Genomic DNA, 22,118 nt, shown 5'->3' with positions numbered 1-22,118 from the left:
TGCGGTAGATACACCGTGGCACGGTGTATCGAGTCACCCATTTGGTGTCTCGGGAACCCTGTTCACATCGTTCGGGGCCGTATGTTGAAACCTCGGCCGGACTCCTAGCGGATGGAACCTGGATAGGCGATAAACCTGGACTAGAGACTTAAGTGTTTAGGTAGGCCATGGCTGACACCCTCGCTGGGCTTCCGCTTGAAGGTTGCCGAGTACATGTCGTGTAAACGGCGGTAAGTGGTGAAAGCGTGTATGAAGAAGCACACCCCTGCAGGTTATAAAACTATTCGAATAGCCGCGTTCGCGGTAAAGGACTACTTGGTTGCCTATACAGTTCATAGGCAAGTTAATGGATACTACTAAAAGACTCAAGATAAGTGTGAGTACCGAGGATGGCCCTCTCGTAGGATGACGAGGGAGGATCCCCGGTGGAGTATTGTGTTGGTGAGTAGTGGACTCGTGTGCGGAAACTATTTTACTGGTGAAGTTCCGTAGGATAGCTTAGCCAAGAGTCAAAGCTGGCTTGCTGCATTAACCCCACCACCTTCTTGAGAATAAGCATGTATAGTAGGTTCTGATGTAAGACTTGCTGAGTACCTTTGTAGTCATGTTTGCTTAATTACTGTTTTCAGACGACAACACCGCCCCCTCCGATGGGTTCTACGTAGACCTTGACGTCGACGAGTGACTAGCCACCCAGGTGGTGATCCTGGCCATGGAGGGCCCTATGTAGATAGACAGGCTTCGAGAAGCCTTCTTTCTTTCTAGAGTCTGTACTCAGACTAGTTGCTTCCGCATGTGCTTGTATGATTGTATGACTTGAGTGTCGGGTCATGTGACCCCTATATGTATGAACATGTTGTGTATGGCTCCCTGGAGCCTTTAAATAAAGTACTTGAGTTGTAGAGTTTTATTATGACACCATGTTGTATGTACTCATATCGGGCATATTGTGTGTATGATTGAAATGCTTGGTATGAGTGGGATCCGACAATCTAGTTGTTTATCCTTGACAGCCCTTCTTATGGGGAAATGTAGTCTAGTGTTCCTCGAGCCATAGTAGTCCGCTACAGCCTGGTTCACCGGAGTCCTGCTAGCCCAGCACTACTGCTCAGGACACTTGACTGGCCGGCATGTGTTTCACTTTGTTCCTATGTCTGTCCCTTCGGGGAAATGTCACGTGGTGATATCTGGAGTCCTGCCTAGCCTGCTACAGCCCGGGTTCCCCGGAGTCCTGTTAGCCAAGTGCTACAGCCCGGAATCACTCGCTGATGACCGACATGTTCGATGTGATTCATGTATGCCTGTCTCCATAGGTCTGTGCCGCTTTGGGTTCACGGCTAGCCATGTCGGCCCGGGTTCTCTGTCATATGGATGCTAGCGATACTATCATATACGTGAGCCAAAAGGCGCAAATGGTCCCGAGCCATGGTAAGGCGACACCCGTGGGATACCGTGCGTGAGGCCGCAAAGTGATATGAGGTGTTACCGGCTAGATCGATGTGACTTGGAATCGAGGTCCTGAGAGCGTTGGCATCAGAGCCGGACTGCCTGTAGGTTGATTGAGCCAAACTGGTCGATGTCGAGTCTAGAAATGCTTTAGTCATATGTAGGGGAATTGATTGTGGGAGGGAACGTAAGGCTATTTTACTCCTTTACCCTATGCCTCTGATCTGAGTCATTCTCTTCTCATTCAACATGGGTTAAGGACTAGGCTCTCTTTTTCTATCAGGTTCACGTGTTACTAATCCGTAGTAGCTTATAGGATTGTTGCTACAAGCCCCAGTTCAGTTTCTACTATTTTAGTATGTTGCTATTTGGATCAGAACCATGATATGATGTTGTTGAGTGGTATTGCGAACTGTTGTGGATGTCTCAAATCTTTTTCTGAGCATTTACAGCTGTTATGCTGTCCAATTTTCCCTAGAAATTCTGATGTCTTTGCATTGTGGTTATGCTTTCAGATGGCCAACCGTGTTCAAAACCAAGTGGTTCGCCTGACCCGGTGCCTCGACGTGCCCAGTCATACTACTATGTTAGTCCGGGTAATGATCGAGACGGGTTACCGTTGGTATCCCGAATACACCGTCGAAGAGCAATTCCGAGACATTAATCAAAGCCAATATTTCTGCACCGTCAGGATATTTCCTTCTTATCCTGGATCTACCGATCCCCTTCACTATTCCTATGGACTCGGGGTTACTGTTGAGATGGCTGTGCAGGATGTTGCCTATTCCATGATGACCATCTTGCGAGTCCGGACTGGCCTGCTTCGGAACACCGACTTCCGTTACATGCCAGCTTCACTTCCGGGAGCGCAAGGGTATCTTCAGGCTATCTATGCTGACTCCACTCAGGAGGACTCATTAACTCGTACCATTGCCGAGATGCTCGAAGATAAGGACCGAGAGAATCGGGCCTTGAGGCTGGAGCTTTTCAATACCCGTGCTGATCATTGGGCCACATTGACTCGGTTTGCACCTGCGGTGCAAGCTGGATGTATGGATACAAGGGATCTGTATCCGGTGAGATTAGCTCTGCCAGACATGGTGGGTTGGCGTGATGTGGGAGGCATCACCCCACCCCGTGGTCCCCGCAGGCCACCGTTTGTTGGTCCAAGACCTCATCCTAGCCCCTATGGTCCACAGGCTCCTCAGGACCGTCTGTTCCCGGATGGTCATGTTGAACTTCCAGGCTACGGAGGTGACTTCTATGAGGACTACTACGGAGCTGTCTGAGTTAGTAGTAGTACCACTAGTATTGTAGTAGTTGTATCTCCACTATCCTGTGTGACTTGTGGAATACGACTTAGTGTGTAGTCAATTCCGGAGGTGTAGACAAATAATGTATAGGAGCTTGGAATGCCTCCGATGAGATGTAATGTCTGTCATCATAGTTGTACTGTAGCCTGGGCTTGTACTAAACTATGTATGATGTGTATGACCGTTGGTATATATATGGTAGTTCTATATTACCATGACATACGGATGAACATCCCTGCATTCTGCGTTATCCATTACATTCTGCACTTCCTTGCTATGTTTGAGCCATCCTTATCTAAACCATTGTCTTGTTTTCTCCTAGGATGGTCAACACCCGCAGCAACCCTGCTGCCTCGGAGCAGGGGGAAGCCAGTGCAGCTAGGGGTGAAAATCTGCCTCACCCGCCTTCTCTGGCTGAGGTAATGCTGGAGGCGGAAAGAAACAAGCATGAGACTAACCGCCTGCTAGAGCAAATTGAGCAGAACACTGCACGCCACCCGCGAAATGACTTGGTGTCAATCAATGACTTAATCAAGCTGTACCCACCAAAGTTTAACCATTCCGTCGAACCCCTCGACGCGGATGACTGGCTTCACAGCATCACTCACAAGCTACGTTCTGCCAACGTAGCCGAAGCCGACAAGGTTACCTATGCTGCCTATCACCTCGAAGGCCCTGCTAGCCTTTGGTGGGAAAACTTCGAAGCTATGCTCCCGGTCGGCCAAGTTACTACTTGGGCTGAGTTCAGTGAGGCTTTCTACGAGCATCACATTCCGGAAGGTCTCATGGATCGCAAGAGGGAGGAGTTCTGCAACTTCACCCAAGGAAGACTGACTGTGGATGCTTATAGTCATGAATTTGGAAATCTGGCACGCTATGCTCCCGAAGAGGTATCTACTGACGCTAAGAAGCAAGCAAGGTTCCGCAAGGGACTTAGCCCTGAGCTTCGCCGCGATCTTCGTCTGCATGAGTGCACCTCCTTTCAGAAGTTGGTCAATAAAGCCATCAGTGCTGAGACAGGCCAGACTGATTATGACGCTTCACGCAAGCACTCCCGTGACTTTGGCTCTTCATCCGGCTCTGGAGCTCAGAAGCGCCGGGTGTGGATCCCAAGCACGGCACTGCCACCCAGGTTCATCCCGAGGCCATCCTTTGAGGCGCCTCGTCCCAACCAGCAATTTGCACCGCCCAAGCCCTATGGTGGCCCCGCTGCTAATGCTGCTCCATGCCCCAATGTGGTGACATGCTTTAATTGTGGAGAGCCGGGTCACTATAGCCGAGAGTGTCCCCAGAACAACAACCCCATTCAGACCGGAAAGTCCATTGGCCGTGGTAAGCCCACGGGAAAATCATTGTACGCCAAGCCGGTCACCACTGCCCGTGGCCATGTCAACTATGTTTCAGCCAAGGAGGCTCATGAGGATCCCAACGTCGTCCTTGGTACGCTCCTTGTTAACTGCCATCCGGCATCTGTTCTTTTCGATACTGGAGCATCTCATTCATTCATATCCGAGAACTATGGTCGATTGCATAACACGACATTCTGTGACATGCCCACTTCCATGATAATTCAAACTCCGGGTTCCAAATGGCAAACTTCTAGAGTAAGCCATGGGAACGAAATTCTTGTCGATAGACTTGTCTTCCTTGCATCCTTAATAGCTCTCAAGTCCTCGGACATAAACATCATCTTGGGTATGGACTGTATGTTAGCTCATTATGCTAAGATTGACTGTGCCACTAGAACCGTTCAACTTACTCACCCATCGGGCAAGACAGTCAATGTCTTAACTCAAGTGGCCAAGCGCCAGCTTTACTCCCTAAATGCCAACCCCCTTCCAGACCTTGAGGACGTTCCGATAGTCCGAGACTTTCCAGATGTCTTTCCAGAAGAACTGCCAGGTGTTCCACCTGACAGGGATGTTGAGTTTGTGATAGACCTTGTTCCAGGAACCGTTCCAATTTCTAGAAGACCCTACAAGATGGCACCCTTAGAACTAGCCAAGCTTAAGAACCAACTCGATGAGTCCTTGAAAAAGGGTTTCATCCATCCTAGTTCCTCTCCTTGGGCTTGCCCCGTCCTCTTCGTTAAGAAGAAGGATGGAACGGATCGAATGGTTGTGGATTACCGCCCTGTCAACCTGGTCACCATCAAGAACAAATACCCTCTTCCCAGGATCAATGATCTGTATGATCAGCTCGCTGGATCCTCAGTCTTTTCCAAGATGGATTTGAGGTTGGGCTACCATCAAATCAAAATCAGAAACGGGGACATTCCCAAAACGGCCTTTGTTACCCGTTATGGCCAATACAAGTACACCGTGATGTCCTTTGGTTTAACCAATGCCCCAGCCACCTTCTCCCGGTTAATGAACTCGGTTTTCATGGAGTACTTGGATAAATTCGTCGTAGTATACCTCGATGACATACTCATCTACTCCAAGAATGAAGAGGAACATGCCGAACATCTTAGGCTAGTATTGATGAAACTTCGAGAGCATCGTCTTTATGCCAAATTCTCCAAGTGTGAATTTTGGTTGCCAGAGGTGACCTATCTAGGCCATGTAATCTCTGGCAAGGGTATTGCTGTCAATCCCGAGCGAGTTCAAGCCGTCCTTGATTGGACTCCACTTGAGACGGTCAAGCAAGTTCGGAGTTTCCTTGGCTTTGCGAGCTATTGCTGCTGCTTCGTCGAGAATTTCTCCAAGGTTGCTAAACCTCTAACTGAACTCCTCAAGAAAGATTGTAGGATCTTGAAGTAGATGTGTCTAGAGGGGGGGGGTGATTAGACACTTAATGCTAAAGTTGCAATTTTTAAGCTTTTTCGGTTTAAGTGCAGTTTAGGCATAATTTCAACATTCACAATACATATCAAGCAAGCATGAAAAGAGTGTATAGGCAGCAGAAAATAAAGCATGCAACTTGCAAGAATGTAAAGGGAAGGGTTTGGAGAATTCAAACGCAATTGGAGACACGGATGTTTTTCCCATGGTTCGGATAGGTGGTGCTATCCTACATCCACATTGATGGAGACTTCAACCCACAAAGGGTAACGGTTGCGAGAGTCCACACAGGGATCCACCCACAAAGGGTAATGGTTGCGCGAGTCCACACAGTGCTCCACCCACGAAGGGTCCACGAAGAAGCAACCACCCACAAAGGGTCCACGAAGAAGCAACCTTGTCTATCCCACCATGGCCATCGCCCACACAGGACTTGCCTCACTAGAGGTAGATCTTCACGAAGTAGGCGATCTCCTTGCCCTTACAAACTTCTTGGTTCAACTCCACAATCTTGTCGGAGGCTCCCAAGTGACACCTAGCCAATCTAGGAGACACCACTCTCCAAGAAGTAACAAATGGTGTGTAGGTAATGAACTCCTTGCTCTTGTGCTTCAAATGATAGTCTCCCCAACACTCAACTCTCTCTCATAGGATTTGGATCTGGTGGAAAGAAGGTTTGAGTGGAAAGCAACTTGGGGAAAGCTAGAGATCAAGATTCATATGGTAGGAATGGAATATCTTGGCCTCAACACATGAGTAGGTAGTTCTCTCTCAGAAATAGGATGCTGGAAGTGTAGGCTTAGTCTGATGGCTCTCTCCCCGAATGAAGAGGAGGTGGAGGGGTATATATAGCCTCCACACAAAATCCAACCGTTACACACAGTTTTCCAATCTCGGTGGGACCGAATCAACAAACTCGGTCGGACCGAAAACATAAACCTAGTGACCATTAGAGATTTTCGGTGGGACCGACTAGATCAACTCGGTGGGACCGATGTGCTAGGGTTAGGGTAAATCCAAAACTCGGTTTGACCGATTACTCAAACTCGGCGGGACCGATTTGGGTAATAAGTGAAACAGAGAGTTGGCCAAGCAAACTCGGTGGGGCCGATTACATATCTCGGTGGGACCGAAAATATTGCAATAGGTAACAGAGAGTTTGCAAGCCCATCTCGGTGAGACCGAGATCCCATCGGTGAGACCGAACTGATTAGGGTTTCTGGCAGTGGCTATGACAAGTGAAACTCGGTGGCGCCGGATAAGAATAATCGGTAGGTCCGAGTTTGGCTTTGGGTTTAGGTCATATGTGGAAGTGGGAAAGTAGCTGAGGATTTTGGAGCATATCATTAAGCACATGAAGCAAGAGGCTCGTTAAGCAACACCTCATCCCTCCTTGATAGTATTGGCTTTTCCTATGGACTCAATGTGATCTTGGATCACTAAAATGTAAAATGAAGAGTCTTGAGCTTGAAACTTTAGCCAATCCTTTGTCCTTAGCATCTTGAAGGAGTTCCCAGAACCTTTAGTCCATGCCACTCCATTGTTGAACTTATCTGAAACATGCTAGATAGAAATGTTAGTCCAACAAGAGATATGTTGTCATCAATTATCAAAACCACCTAGGGAGCACTTGTGCTTTCAATCTCCCCCTTTTTGGTAATTGATGGCAACATACATCAAAGCTTTAGATAAAGATATAAAGAACAGCAAGTAAAGCTTTGGAAGGACATGTAACAAGCATAGGCTCCCCCTACATGTATGCACTCATGTAAATATGAAATATAGAGGCATGTGAGAGCATAACCATGACAGAGTAGGCAATGTGTTACATGTATCTTGTCCATATGCATCAGAGCAAAAGATTATCAAGGAAAATACCTTCATGCTCATCAGTCCTTCTTGCAAACAGTATGTACATAAGCAAGAACTCCTCATACTCATGATTTTGATGCATATACTTACCTTGTGGTCTTCAGTTGGCTTAGGATGGAATGAACCAGCACAAACAAAGTTAGATAACACAGGTACATCCACTAGCCAGAGCAAACAAAAGAAACCACAAGAATACCAAGACTGGGATGACATGTAGAGAGTGAGTACAAGGTACCACATTGGATTCAACATGTCCCCAAGAATAAAGATATGCAATGAATTTGACTGATTTCTTTCCCTTAGGTGTCTTGCTCCCCCTGAATCTGACATGGGATATTGGGAGAAGATAGGGAACAGAAAATCAGAGCTGAAAGATACAAATGGATAGAACTTAATGCAAATACATGTCTTTCCCCAAAAAAGGCATCTCTCCTCTTGAACATCAAGCATCTGGGATCCTTGAGTATTCTCTCCCCCTGGAAGTCTCTCTCTCCCCCTTAATACTTTCTCTCTTGTAGGTTTGGTCCTTGAGACTTTTTCTCTCCCTTCATGTGATCTCTCTCTCCTACAAGCTTTGATGTGATCTCTCTCTCCCCCTTTGACATCAATTTCCAAGAAGGGCTTTCTGGAATCCGTCATATAGGTTTGGTCCTTGAGACTCAGCACAAAGCAATGGATAAAACTATGATGCTTGTAGAGGACAAGATTCATTGAGTAGAGCTGGATCAGAAGAAATATAGAACAAGTGGCAAACTGTTTTTCCTATTGCGAAGTCGGTGGCACTGAGTGGTATGTTTCGGTGGCACCAAAAAGATTCGGTTGGACTGAAAATTACAAGTCGGTGAAACCGAGTTCACACAGAGAAAAACACTTGTCACCTCAGCTCACTAGACATGTAGGATCTCACAAAGATTTGCAATGAATTACCTGAAGGATTTGCAAGGAATTAAATGCAGAAAATGCAGAACATAAACAGAAAGAAAAGAGAAGAGACTGAAAAATCTAGATGGAGTTTTTTTTTGTTTTTGAAAAAGAGAAAGAAACTAAACATGCATGAGATACACACAAAAAGAACACAAGAGAACTTCATCTAGAGTTGGGCGGTGACATAGTCACCTATGTTAGAGTATATTGACTTAGGATTCAAGTGAGAACACTTGATCATAGGTCATACTCATCGTTTAAGCTCAAAATGGGGTTACCATTTTTCGTTTAAGCATCTTGATGTATTCACATCTTGTTGAGTTGCTTTGACTCATGTCTTGGAGTAAAGCTTCTCTAAGATGGAATAACATACCTTGGGTGGTGGTGTGGTTCTTGCTCATGTAGTTGAACTTGTGTGGGTGCTCAAGGTTGATGTAGCTCATCAAGAGTTGGGAGCACCACTTGGAGTTTGAGTTCATCTACCTACATGGGTTAGTTCTTGCAAGGAAGAGCACTTGTGTATCCAAAAATGACAATCATGAAGCTCAACATAGAATTTGTCAAAGGATATGTTTGAATGGTTTTGTGCTTCCTTGTCTTCAACCACCATTGTGTAGAGTCTTGGTGATGTAGAGATTGCTCAAGATGTGAGTGAGTCGCAATCTCATGGAATTAGATTCAACCAAGCACCTACATGGGTTAGACAACATGCAAGGTGCAAATATATCCAAGACATAATATAGTTATCATAAGAGATATATCATGGATTAGTCATAAGCTCATGTCTTGCATGTATCCAATGGAGTTTCTACTCCAGGTTCCAAGCATCAATGATGTTCAATTCTCCTCTCAACCTGCAAAACACTTTCTCATCAATAGGTTTAGTAAATATATCCGCTAATTGCTTATTGGTGCGAACATGCTTAAGATCAATGTCACCCTTAGCAACATGATCTCGAATGAAATGATGACGAACTTCAATATGCTTAGTTCGAGAATGTTGTACAGGATTATGACCAATTTTGATAGCACTTTCATTGTCACAAAGTAGTGGAACATGTTTCACATAGATCCCATAATCTTTAAGAGTTTGGGTCATCCAAAGTAATTGAGCACAACATGAACCAGCGGCAATGTATTCCGCTTCGGCGGTGGATAAGGATACCGAGTTTTGTTTCTTGGAAGACCAAGACACAAGAGATCTACCAAGAAATTGACAAGTACCCGAAGTGGATTTTCTATCAACCTTATCTCTGGCATAATCCGAGTCGGAATAGCCAACAAGATCAAAAGAAGACCTCTTAGGATACCAAATGCCAAAATTTGGTGTATGGATTAAATATCTCACTATCCTTTTCACAACCTTAAGATGACATTCTTTAGGAGCAGCTTGATATCATGCACACATGCACATACTTAGCATAATATCGGGATGTGAAGCACATAGGTATAACAATGAACCAATCATAGAGGGATAAACCTTTTGATCAACCGGTTCACCATCTTTGGTCAAATCATTATGTCCACTAGTAGGCATGGGTGTAGACATACCTTTGCATTCTTGCATATTGAAATTCTTGAATAAGTCCTTGGTGTACTTTGTTTGAGAGACAAATGTACCTTCCTTAGTTTGCTTGATTTGCAAACCGAGAAAGAATTTGAGTTCACTCATCATAGACATCTCAAACTTCTCTGACATTAGCTTTCCAAACTTTTCACTAAAGAGAGGGTTAGTTGAACCAAATATGATATCATCAACATAAATTTGGCATACAAATAGTTCTCCATTAACCCTTTTAGTAAAAAGAGTAGAATCAATTTTACCAATTTCAAAACCACTTGTAGTAAGGAACTTGGTCAAGCATTTATACCATGCTCTAGGAGCTTGTTTAAGACCATAAAGAGCTTTGTGATGTTTGTAAACATGATTTGGTTTCTTAGGATTGATAAAACCGGGAGGTTGTTTGACATAAACTTCCTCCTCTATTTCACCATTTAGAAAAGCACTTTTGATGTCCATTTGGTACAAGGTGATATTATGGTGATTAGCATAGGCAAGTAAGATGAGAATGGACTCTAGTCTAGCAACGGGAGCATATGTCTCACCATAGTCCATACCTTCAACTTGTGTGTATCCTTGGGCGACGAGACGTGCTTTGTTGCGAACCACTTGTCCATCTTCATCTTGCTTGTTGTGAAACACCCATTTGGTACCAATGATGTTGTGGTTGTTGTCGGGCTTCTCAACTAATGTCCAAACTTGGTTTCTCTCAAAGTTGTGTAGCTCTTCATGCATAGCGTTTATCCAATCCGGATCTTCCAATGCTTCTTCAACCTTCATAGGTTCAATGCTAGAGATGAATGAATAGTTTTCACAAAAGTTAGCTAAATGAGTCTTTGAGCGAGTGATTCTCCCGGTTTGTATATCATTTAAGATTTGCTCGACGGGATGATCTTTGGCAATTCTTGCTCGAACTCGTGAGAGCTTTTGCTTGGGTCTTTGTCGAACATCTTCTTCATCTTGTTCTTCTTCTTGGTCTTCTTCATTGTTGACGTTGTCGTTCTCTTGTCGTGGTGGATAAGGAGGTTGTTGATGTTCGTCTTGATGTATTTCCTCGTTTTCTTCATCTTGGTGTGTCCCACTTGTGGATGCTTCAGTGTCAATTCTTGGTTCACTTTGTCGTGAAGTAGAAGCTTCCACTTGGACGGATGAAGTACTCTCCTTCACCTCCGTTGGAAGAATTTTGCCAATGGACAAGTCTTGGATTGCTTCTGAAGGGTCTTTGTCTCCTACATCAATTGGCAATTGCTCTACATGCGAGCCATTAGATTCATCAAACTTCACATCTACCGTCTCTTCAACCTTTCGGGTGAAATTGTTGTAGACACGGTAGGTGTGAGAGTTTGAGCCATAACAAAGTAGGAAACCTTCATGAGATTTAGGAGCAAACTTTGAACGACGATGCTTATCAAGAATGTAGCACTTTGAGCCGAATACTCGAAAGTATCAAACTTGGGGCTTGTTACCGGTGAGAAGCTCGTATGCCGTCTTGCCGAGTAGCTTGTGAAGATATAAGCGATTTGTTGCGTGACAAGCTGTCTCAACCGCTTCTGCCCAAAAGTGCTTCGGCGTCTTGTATTCATCAAGCATCGTTCTTGCCATTTTGATGAGCGTCCGGTTCTTCCTCTCAACAACTCTATTTTGTTGAGGTGTGTACGTAGCCAAGAACTTGTGTGAAATTCCTTCTTCGTCAAGAAAGGTGTCCACATTTGCGTTCTTGAACTCCGTTCCGTTGTCACTCCGAACCTTCTTGATCTTCACATCAAACTGATTTTGGGCCTTCCTAGCGAAGTTTCTGAAGATCTTTTGGACCTGCGACTTGTCATTAAGAAAGAACACCCACGTAAATCTTGAAAAATCATCAACTATAACTAGACCAAAAGAATTTCCACCGAGACTCTTGTAGGCGTTGGGACCAAAAAGATCCATATGAAGTAGCTCGAGTGGCCTCCACGTGGTCATGATGTTCTTCACGGGATGTCTTCCTCCAACCTGTTTACCTGCTTGACAAGCACTGCAAAGTCTATCCTTATCAAATATGACACCGTTAACTCCAAGGATATGATTTCCTTTAATAAGCTTGTCAAGGTTTCTCATGCCAACGTGACCTATTCGTCTATGCCACAACCAACCTTTTGAGGATTTAGCAATAAAGAAAGTTTTAGGTTGTGCCTTTTTAGAGAAATCGACAATGTAAAGATCACCTCTACGCATACCGGTAAAGACCATTTTATGATTGTCTCGATGAAATACTTGGCACTCTACCTCAGTAAATAGGACATTCAAACAGAAATCAGCAAGTCTAGATACTGAAAGTAAGTTGTAGCCAAGAGATCCAATGAGCATGACATTTTGAATGGAACTATCATGTGAGATGGCCACCTTACCAAGGCCAACCACTTTACCCTTTGAATTATCACCAAAGGTGACATATTTTCGAGGGCCGTCATTTTCAGCAAGCTCACGGAACATCTCTTCATCTCCGGTCATATGATCAGTACATCCACTATCAAGAACCCATTCCTTTCCTCCTGACTCATATCCCCGAAGATTTGCCGTAAGACCAAAATGTCTTATTGCATCATCAAGATCGAAGTCACTATCATCATCATCATCATCATCATAGTATCCATGTTCACCATGATCTTGTGACTCATCATTTCCTAGAGAGGGTAATTCATTAGATAAATGATCATCAAAGTGGTCACCTTTATGAATTCTTATAGCTTCGAATATGATATCACTAATGATTCCAACATCTCCTTTATCATGCTTAAGATTGGTAAGTTCAAATAGACAATTACCAAAACTAGGATCACTAGAGTTCATCTTACTCAAGGCAATAGATTTATGGAGAATTTCATCAAAAGTTTTCAAGGAATGATCGGGAAATCATTCCTCAAGAAATTTCCATATAGTATAGGCACAATTAAGAGTAGGCAAACTAGCAATCAAATTTTTGGGCAATCCTCTAATGATGATCTCAATAGTTCTAAGATTGCGAATAATGTCAATATCTTCATCTAGGGTAGGATGCAAAGGATCAATATGAGGTGCACAAGGGCTAGCAATATACTTGTTCAAATGATATTGATTGAAAATTACAAGCATCTCGTTTTTCCACTCATGAAAATACTCTCCATCAAGAATAGGCAATTACACCCACATGAGGAAAATTATCCCACTCATGACCTAGAGCTTGCAGCTGTAGTCCATGCACTTAAAACCTGGCGACATTACCTCCTCGGTAATCGTTGCGAGATCTTCACCGATCACCAAAGTTTGAAATATATATTCACCCAACCAGATTTGAATCTCAGGCAAAGACGTTGGGTTGAGTTCATCTCGGATTATGACTTAGGAATAACTTACACCCTGGGCAAAGCCAATGTCATGGCTGATGCGCTAAGCCGTAAGTCCTATTGTAACAACCTGATGTTACAACAAAGTCAACCATTTCTCCATGAGGAATTTCGTAAGCTAAATCTTCACATTGTTCCTCGAGGATTCCTATCCACCCTGGTGGCAAAACCTACCCTTACGGATCAGATCATCAAGGCACAGAAGGTAGATCCGGGAGTCTCCCGTATTAAGAGGAACATTAACAAAGGAGTCACGAATTGTTTCTCCATTGATGATCAAGGTGTCGTATACTTTGGGAATCGCCTAGTGGTTCCAAAGGAACGAAACCTGAGGCGGCTGATCCTTAAGGAAGCTCATGAATCCCCTCTCACCATTCATCCCGGTAGTACTAAAATGTATCAAGACCTACGCCAGAGGTTTTGGTGGACTAGGATGAAGAGAGAAATCGCTCAATACATTGCTAATTGCGACGTTTGTCGTCGTGTTAAAGCAGAGCATCAACGGCCTGCTGGCACCCTTCAACCTTTGGCTATTCCCAAGTGGAACTGGGATAAAATCAGTATGGACTTCATCACTAGGTTTTCCCAGGACCAAGAGAGGGAATAATGCCATCTTTGTCGTGATCGACCGACTTTCCAAAGTAGCCCACTTTCTACCTGTTCGTGAGAGTATCACCGCTAGCCAGCTAGCCGATTTATACATCTCCCGAATAGTGTCTCTTCATGGTGTTCCATTGGAAATTAACTCAGACCGTGGGAGTCTCTTCACCTCTCGATTTTGGGAAAGTTTCCAAAATGCTATGGGAACTCGTCTCTCCTTTAGCACCGCCTTCCATCCTCAATCAAGTGGTCAAGTAGAGCGAGTCAATCAAATTCTGGAAGATATGCTCCGAGCTTCTGTCATCTCGTTCAGAATGAGTTGGGAGAATTGCCTTCCATTCGGGGAGTTTGCCTATAACAATAGTTATCAAGCAAGCTTGGGCAAGGCTCCTTTCGAAGTTCTCTATGGACGAAAATGTCGAACGCCTCTTAACTGGTCAGAAACCGGGGAAAGACAACTCTTTAGCTCGGATATGATTCAGGAAGCAGAAGAGCAGGTTCGCGTTATTCGTGAGAAATTGAAAACAGCCCAATCTCGTCAAAAGAGTCAATATGATCGTAAACATAAGCCTATGACTTATGAAGTCGACGAGAAGGCTTACCTTCGGGTTACTCCGTTAAAGGAAACCTATCGTTTCGGTATCAAAGGCAAATTGGCCCCTTGTTACATTGGACCCTTTCGCATTCTTGCCAAACGAGGAGAAGTTGCCTACCAATTGGAACTACCTCCACATCTTTCCAGAGTTCACGATGTCTTCCACGTTTCTCAACTCAGGCGTTGCTTCGCGGATCCCATCCGTGGAGTGGACCACGAAACGCTTGATCTACAAGATAACCTCCCCTATCGGGAATATCCCATTCGTATCCTTGATCAAGCCAAGCGTACCACTCGACGTCATAATATCAAGTTTTTCAAGGTTCAATGGTCACACCATTCCGAGAAAGAATCCACTTGGGAAAGGGAGGATCGTCTTCGACTTGAGTACCCCACCTTCTTCCCGGAGGATCCTAAATCTCGGGACGAGATTCTTTTGAGTGGGGGTGAGTTGTCACACCCTAGCTAGTTCAAGCATTAGAGTGTGCATCATGTTTATTTTCCTCTTAAATTTGAAATGGGGATGACAGAACCCCCAACACCCCCTGGAAACAACTAGGGTTTACTAAAATTATTTTCAATGAACCTGAAATGCCCTTCTAAAAAGTTCACCCTCTTTGTCTTGGGTTAAAACCTCTGGCAAAATTGGTGCACAATTTTCTAGGTCAATAGAAGGTCATTGAATTAAATCATAAGTATTTGAATTTGGGCATTTAAATGCTATAAAATAAATTAAATGCTCAAAGAATTCTGGAAATAAATGTTTGCTGTTGGAAATATTCTAAACAGATACCACAATATTTTCAGGATTTTTGGAAACGTTTTAGTATTTTTAATAAAGCCCAACAGTTGCAGTTAAATAGAAAAACAGAAACAAATAAAAAAAGAGAGAGAGGGAAGCCCACCTGGGCCTTACCTGTGCTGGCCAGCCCACCTGGCTCGGCCCAGCCGACTGGCCCTGCCAGTTGTCGTCCTCCTCGCGCCAGAAGGACGCGGAGCGCGTGGCCGGCGCCCGCGGCCACACGCCGGCCACCTCCTGCTTCCGCCGACGCCTGGAGACGCCTAGGGGTGCCACGCGACCCCCACGTCCCCTCTCATCCTCTCGCACTCTCCCCCTCGTCTCCCTCACTATCTCCCGCGATGGCCGAGCGCGTTCCTCGCTGCCGATCTCCGTAGTTGCCACCAGAGCCACTCCCTTGCCCCTCCGACGAGCCCAATCGCTCCTCCTCGTCACCCTGGACCTCTCCGTCGACCCATGCAAGCTCGGACGACCCGAAGACGACGTGGTGCCATTCTTCCCCGTCCACGGCCGCCGGACGCCGTCGTTCGATTCACCGGCCTCAAGTCCTCCCCAAGCTCGCTGACCCCCTTCCGACCCCGCTGTGAGCTCCTCTTCCTTTCTGCCTAGTTACCGTGCTCGTTTGGCCTCTATAGTAGCCACTTCCACCGTACCCGAGAGCTCCCCGCCGCCGACCATGGCGCCGTCGTGGCTAGAGCCACCGTAGCTCAAGGCCAAGCTCACCGTTGTGCTCAGCGCAGCACCAGGAGCCCGTAGCCACCACCAGCTCCCTCTCCCGTGCACCGTAGCGTCGAATCCATCCACGCCCGAACTCCGGCGACCGCCAAGGTCGTCGCCGGCGTCGTTTCCGGCGTCCCCGTGTCCAACCACTTGCACCACTGGATGCGGCAGCTCCCCAGCTACGCGTAGCACGTCTCCACCGTCAATTTGGTCACCGGAGGACCAAATCCGAAGCTCTCCGCCGTCTCGGCCTCGCCGGCGGCTCAACGTCGGTGAGTTTGACCCAGTTTGACTCTTGGGTGGGCCCAGGTAGACCCCCCCTGAGTCTATGACAGGTGGGGCCGGTCTGCTAACTAATTTAGGATTAGTTTTAATTAATTTTAATTAAATCAGTCACTGACATGTGGGCCCAGGCCCCACTGACAGCTAATTACTGTTAATCTAATCCTGTTAATTAGCTGAGAGGCTGACAGAAGGGGCCCACCAGTCAGGTTTGACCTGGGCTGGCGCCTTTGACCTGCTGAGGTCAGCATGACGCAATGCTGATGCAGTAATGCATTTTCTAGATTTATTTTTATTCAGGAATTTCTAGAAAATAGTTAAAAATTCTAAAAATCATAGAAAATCAACCATAGCTCCAAATGCAAAGATTTATATATGAAAAATGATCAGAAAAATTCAATCTATCCATCCGTAATGGTTTCATGCATGAAAAAACAAGTTTACCTTGCTGTTTAAGCAGAATAAGGAAATGCACTATTAAGGCCATGTTTAATGAGCTAATATTTGAATCTTTGATTCAAATGAGTTCATTCCTTTCTGTTATAGCTTGCATTAGGCCAAGACACATTCATATTGCCATGTCATAGCATGTATCATATTGTTGCATATCGTCATGTGTTGATTGTGTTCCGATGTGTTCTTCGTGGTAGGTTCTGCCTCCGAGGATATTCACGAGTATCCAACTGAAGGGCAGTATCCCACTACCACTCCATCAGGCAAGCAACCATTGATCATTCCGATACAACCCATGTTCTCGCTTCTGCTCTTGTTTACTGCATTAAGACAACGCGATTCAAACTGCTGTGTGCTACGGTAGTTGAACCCTTATCCTCTGCATGACCTGTCATTGCCACAGTAACTAGATGAAACCCACTAGCATGTGTAGGAGTTGATTGAGCCATGTATGTGATTCCTACCTTGCTATGCCTGCTATGCTTAGAGTTGTGTCAGGTCTGGTTCATCTGGGTGATGGGCCAGAGTGAAATGCTTATGCCGGTAATGTGAGGGATGTGTTGAACATGTTTTGGTAAAGGTATCGATGAGAGGCCATGTAGGAGTACATGGTGGGTTGTTTCATTGAGGCCGTCCCTAAGAACTGAGATCTGTATGTGTGATTTAAGATGCATTTACTACCGTACATTGGGCCCGAAACCAATGGACCCTCTCGGCTTCTTAGTCACCCTAGTACTCTGTCCAGGAGTTGCAAATAGTTTCTGGTGCTTGTAGGTTATGTGTTGGCGGCCGTGCGTAGCGCTGACCCTAGGGGTGGGCTATGTTGCGGTAGATACACCGTGGCACGGTGTACCGAGTCACCCGTTTGGTGTCTCGGGAACCCTGTTCACATCGTTCGGGGCCGTATGTAGAAACCTTGGCCGGACTCCCTGCGGATGGAACCTGGATAGGCGATAAACCTGGACTAGAGACTTAAGTGTTTAGGTAGGCTGTGGCCGACACCCTTGATGGGCTTCCGCTTGAAGGTTGCCGAGTACATGTCGTGTAAACGGCGGTAAGTGGTGAAAGCATGTATGAAGAAGTACACCCCTGCAGGGTATAAAACTATTCGAATAGCCGCGTCCGTGGTAAAGGACTACTTGGTTGCCTATACAGTTCATAGACAAGTTAATGGATACTACTAAAAGACTCAAGATAAGTGTGAGTACCGAGGATGGCCCTCTCATAGGATGACGAGGGAGGATCCCCGGTGGAGTATTGTGTTGGTGAGTAGTGGACTCGTGTGCGGAAACTATTTTACTGGTGAAGTTCCGTAGGATAGCTTAGCCAAGAGTCAAAGCTGGCTTGCTGCATTAACCCCACCACCTTCTTGAGAATAAGCATGTATAGTAGGTTCTGATGTAAGACTTACTGAGTACCTTTTGTAGTCATGTTTGCTTAATTACTGTTTTCAGACGACAACACCGCCCCCTCCGATGGATTCTACGTAGACCTTGACGTCGACGAGTGACTAGCCACGCAGGTGGTGATCCTGGCCATGGAGGGCCCTATGTAGATAGACAGGCTTCGAGAAGCCTTCTTTCTTTCTAGAGTCTGTACTCAGACTAGTTGCTTCCGCATGTGCTTGTCGGGTCATGTGACCCCTATCTGTATGAACATGTTGTGTATGGCTCCCTAGAGCCTTTAAATAAAGTACTTGAGTTGTAGAGTTTTGTTGTGATGCCATGTTGTATGTACTCATATCGGGCATATTGTGTGTATGATTGAAATGCTTGGTATGAGTGGGATCCGACAATCTAGTTGTTTATCCTTGGCAGCCCTTCTTTTGGGGAAATGTAGTCTAGTGTTCCTCGAGCCATAGTAGTCCGCTACAGCCCGGTTCACCGGAGTCCTGCTAGCCCAGCACTACTGCTCAGGACACTTGACTGGCCGGCATGTGTTTCACTTCGTTCCTATGTCTGTCCCTTCGGGGAAATGTCACGCGGTGATATCCAGAGTCCTGCCTAGCCTGATACAGCTCGGGTTCCCCGGAGTCCTGTTAGCCCAGTGCTACAGCCCGGAATCACTCGCTGATGACCGACATGTTTGATGTGATTCATCTATGCCTGTCTCCATAGGTCTGTGCCGCTTTGGGTTCACGGCTAGCCATGTCGGCCCGGGTTCTCTGTCATATGGATGCTAGCGACACTATCATATATGTGAGCCAAAAGGCGCAAACGGTCCCGGGCCATGGTAAGGCGACACCCGTGGGATACCGTGCGTGAGGCCGCAAAGTGATATGAGGTGTTACCGGCTAGATCGATGTGACTTGGAATCGGGGTCCTGACAGTTAATTTGATATTTGGGAAGGCATCATGCGGACTTTTCTATGCCCATGGAGCTCCATTGGTATGTGGGTATCCAGCGGGTTTGGGCATGGGCACAAGTTGTGCCCATGGATAATTTGGTGGATTGGCAGAGGGTAGGAAGATGGGTAATGGGTTGGATTTGGACCAGCTCCACCCGCCCCAAACCCAACCCATTGCCATCCCTAGATGGTGGTAGCAGCCTGAACCTGCTCTATCAAGATACAGTGCACAAAACGGTCATTAGTCCATCAAGAATTAAGCCCATAAAGACTACCTTTAAAGGAGTCATACGAGGTGTAGAGGCCCGCTGTACGGGCTCAATCACACTAGAGGTTGTCTTCGGATCTTCGGACAATTTCTGAAGCAAAGAGCTGATCTTCGATATCGCCCCTTTCGCAGCGGCTATCACGCATTACTCGGACGAACCGCATTTGCATGCCTCAACGCGGTGCCACACTATGCCTATCTTAAGCTCATGATGCCGGCCCATGCAGTGTCATAACAGTAAATGGGAACACGGAAAGCTCCCTGAAAGTGCAACTATCCCTGGGTGGTTTTGGTAATTCCTAACAATATATAGCTCATTGAGCTAATATTATTCCAAGATTAATATTTCAGGAAAAGCTCTATGAATGGCATGGCATGGATGAGGCAAGTCCTTCATGGGCGACGACCGTGATGGAATAGACAAGGTTGCTTCTTCGTGGACCCTTCGTGGGTGGAGCCCTCCGTGGACTCGCGCAACCGTTACCCTCCGTGGGTTGAAGTCTCCATCAACGTGGATGTACGATAGCACCACCTATCGGAACCACGACAAAAACATCCGTGTCTCCAATTGCGTTTGAATCCTCCAAACCCTTCCCTTTACATTCTTGCAAGTTGCATGCTTTACTTTCCGCTGCTCATATACTCTTTTGCATGATTCCTTGAATTGTGTAGAGATTGCTTGACTTGTGCTAAGATAGCTATAATCTGCCAAGAACTAAAATGGGGAAAAGGCTATATTTTTATTTGGTCAAGTAGTCTAATCACCCCCCTCTAGACATACTTTCGATCCTACAAGTGGTATCAGAGCTCCGGTCTCCATTTGCTTTGATTTCCATAACTTTTGGTTGTCATAGCCTTGGTTTCACAACCTAGGAGAGTATGGCGTCTAGCGAGGGAAATTATCACCGTAGAGGTCCTTACTTTGATGGCACTAATTTTGCTAGTTGGAAGCATAAGATGAAAATGCATATTCTTTGACATAACCCCGCCGTTTGGGCTATTGTGTGTATTGGCTTGCAAGGTGAATTCTTTGATGGGAAAGAACCGAACCGTGAAGCTACCGCGGAAGAGTTGAAGATGTTGCAATACAACGCTCAAGCTTGTGATATCCTCTTCAACGGATTGTGCCCCGAAGAATTCACCAAAATCGGCCGTCTTGAGAATGCAAAGGAAATTTGGGATACTTTGATTGATATGCACGAAGGTACCGACTCCGTCAAGGAATCCAAATTGGATGTGCTTCAAAGTCAACTTGACAAGTTCAAAATGAAGGATGGTGAAGGTGTCGCTGAAATGTACTCTAGGGTTGCTCTTATCACAAATGAGATTGCCGGCTTAGGGAGTGAAGAGATGACCGATAGATTCATCATAAAGAAAATCCTAAGAGCCTTGGATGGAAAATACGATACCGTGTGCACATTGATCCAAATGATGCCCAATTACAAAGATCTCAAGCCAACGGAAGTCATCGGAAGAATTGTTACTCATGAGATGTCACTCAAGGATAAAGAGGAACTTCACAAGAAATCAAGTGGTGCTTACAAAGCCTCATGTGAAGCCCGCACATCATCGAGTGAGAAACAAACCTTCAATGAAGAATTGAGCTTAATGGTGAAGAACTTCAACAAGTTCTAGAAGAGTAGAAGCAAAGAGAGAAGCTCCAAGTCAAGGTCCTACAATGACAAAAGATCTTCTAGTCGAGAGCGAAACTGCTACAATTGTGGAAGGCCCGGACACTATTCCAATGAGTGTACGACCCCCTACAAGAGAAGAGAAGATTCTCCCAAGAGAAGAAGTAGAAGAGAAGAATCACCATCTAGAGAAAGAAGGAGTAGAGATGATCGTTATGAATGAAGACCCTCACGGAGAAGAAAGGATTCGGAAAGAAAGGACAAGTCATCAAGGAGCTACACAAAACGAAGGCATCAAGATCATGTTGGTGAATGGGTATCCGGCTCCGACTCCAACAACCACTCCGAGAGAAGCTATCACTCCGACTCCGAATATACTCAAGATGAAGGTGTTGCCAGTCTAGCACTTGTGACAACCAACTCCTACGACATATTTGACTCACCAAATGAAGGAGTTGGAACATGCTTCATGGCTAAAGGCCCAAAGGTAGCACACCCCGAGTATGTTGATTTCAATAGTGATGAAGATGACTTGTTAGGTGATGATGATTTACTTGTTGACAACTCTAGTGATGAATACTATGATGAAACGTCAATTAATCATGCTAATCAAGATAAAAAGAATGACAATGATAAGGAGAAGATTGAGTCTCTATCTAAAGAACTAAACAGTCTTAAGTTACCTCATGAAACTATCTTAGGAGATCATCGAGAACTTTTAAGGACTCATGAGAAATTACGCTTTGAAAAGCTCAACCTTGAGCAAGAGCATGAGTTCTTAAAAGCAATCAATGATGATCTTTGTAAGAAAAGTTCTTCTTACATTGCCAAGTGTTTACTCTTATCCACTTACATGCCTCAAGTCAAGTCTAGTAACAAGAACAAGAAAGATTCTTCATCTAGTAGTAACAATAATCATGCTAAATCCAACATTGTTGCTTCTAGTAGTTCTCTTCATTCTACTAATGATTCTCTTAGCCAAGTTACACTTGAGCAAGAAAATAGCTTATTGAAGGGAATTATAGAGAAAGGTGTTTACAAGAGCCTTTCCGGAAGTAAGCAATTCGAGGAAATTGTACGAAGCAAGGAAGGGACCAGAAGAATCAAGGTGTTAGTTTTGAACGAAAGTTCAATGCCATTGGAGTTGAGTGGGAAGAAGAGC

This window comes from Triticum urartu, chromosome 7 (assembly GCF_003073215.2).
Source record: "Triticum urartu cultivar G1812 chromosome 7, Tu2.1, whole genome shotgun sequence".
NCBI lineage: Eukaryota > Viridiplantae > Streptophyta > Magnoliopsida > Poales > Poaceae > Triticum > Triticum urartu.
Note: the sequence above shows the minus strand (reverse complement) of the source record.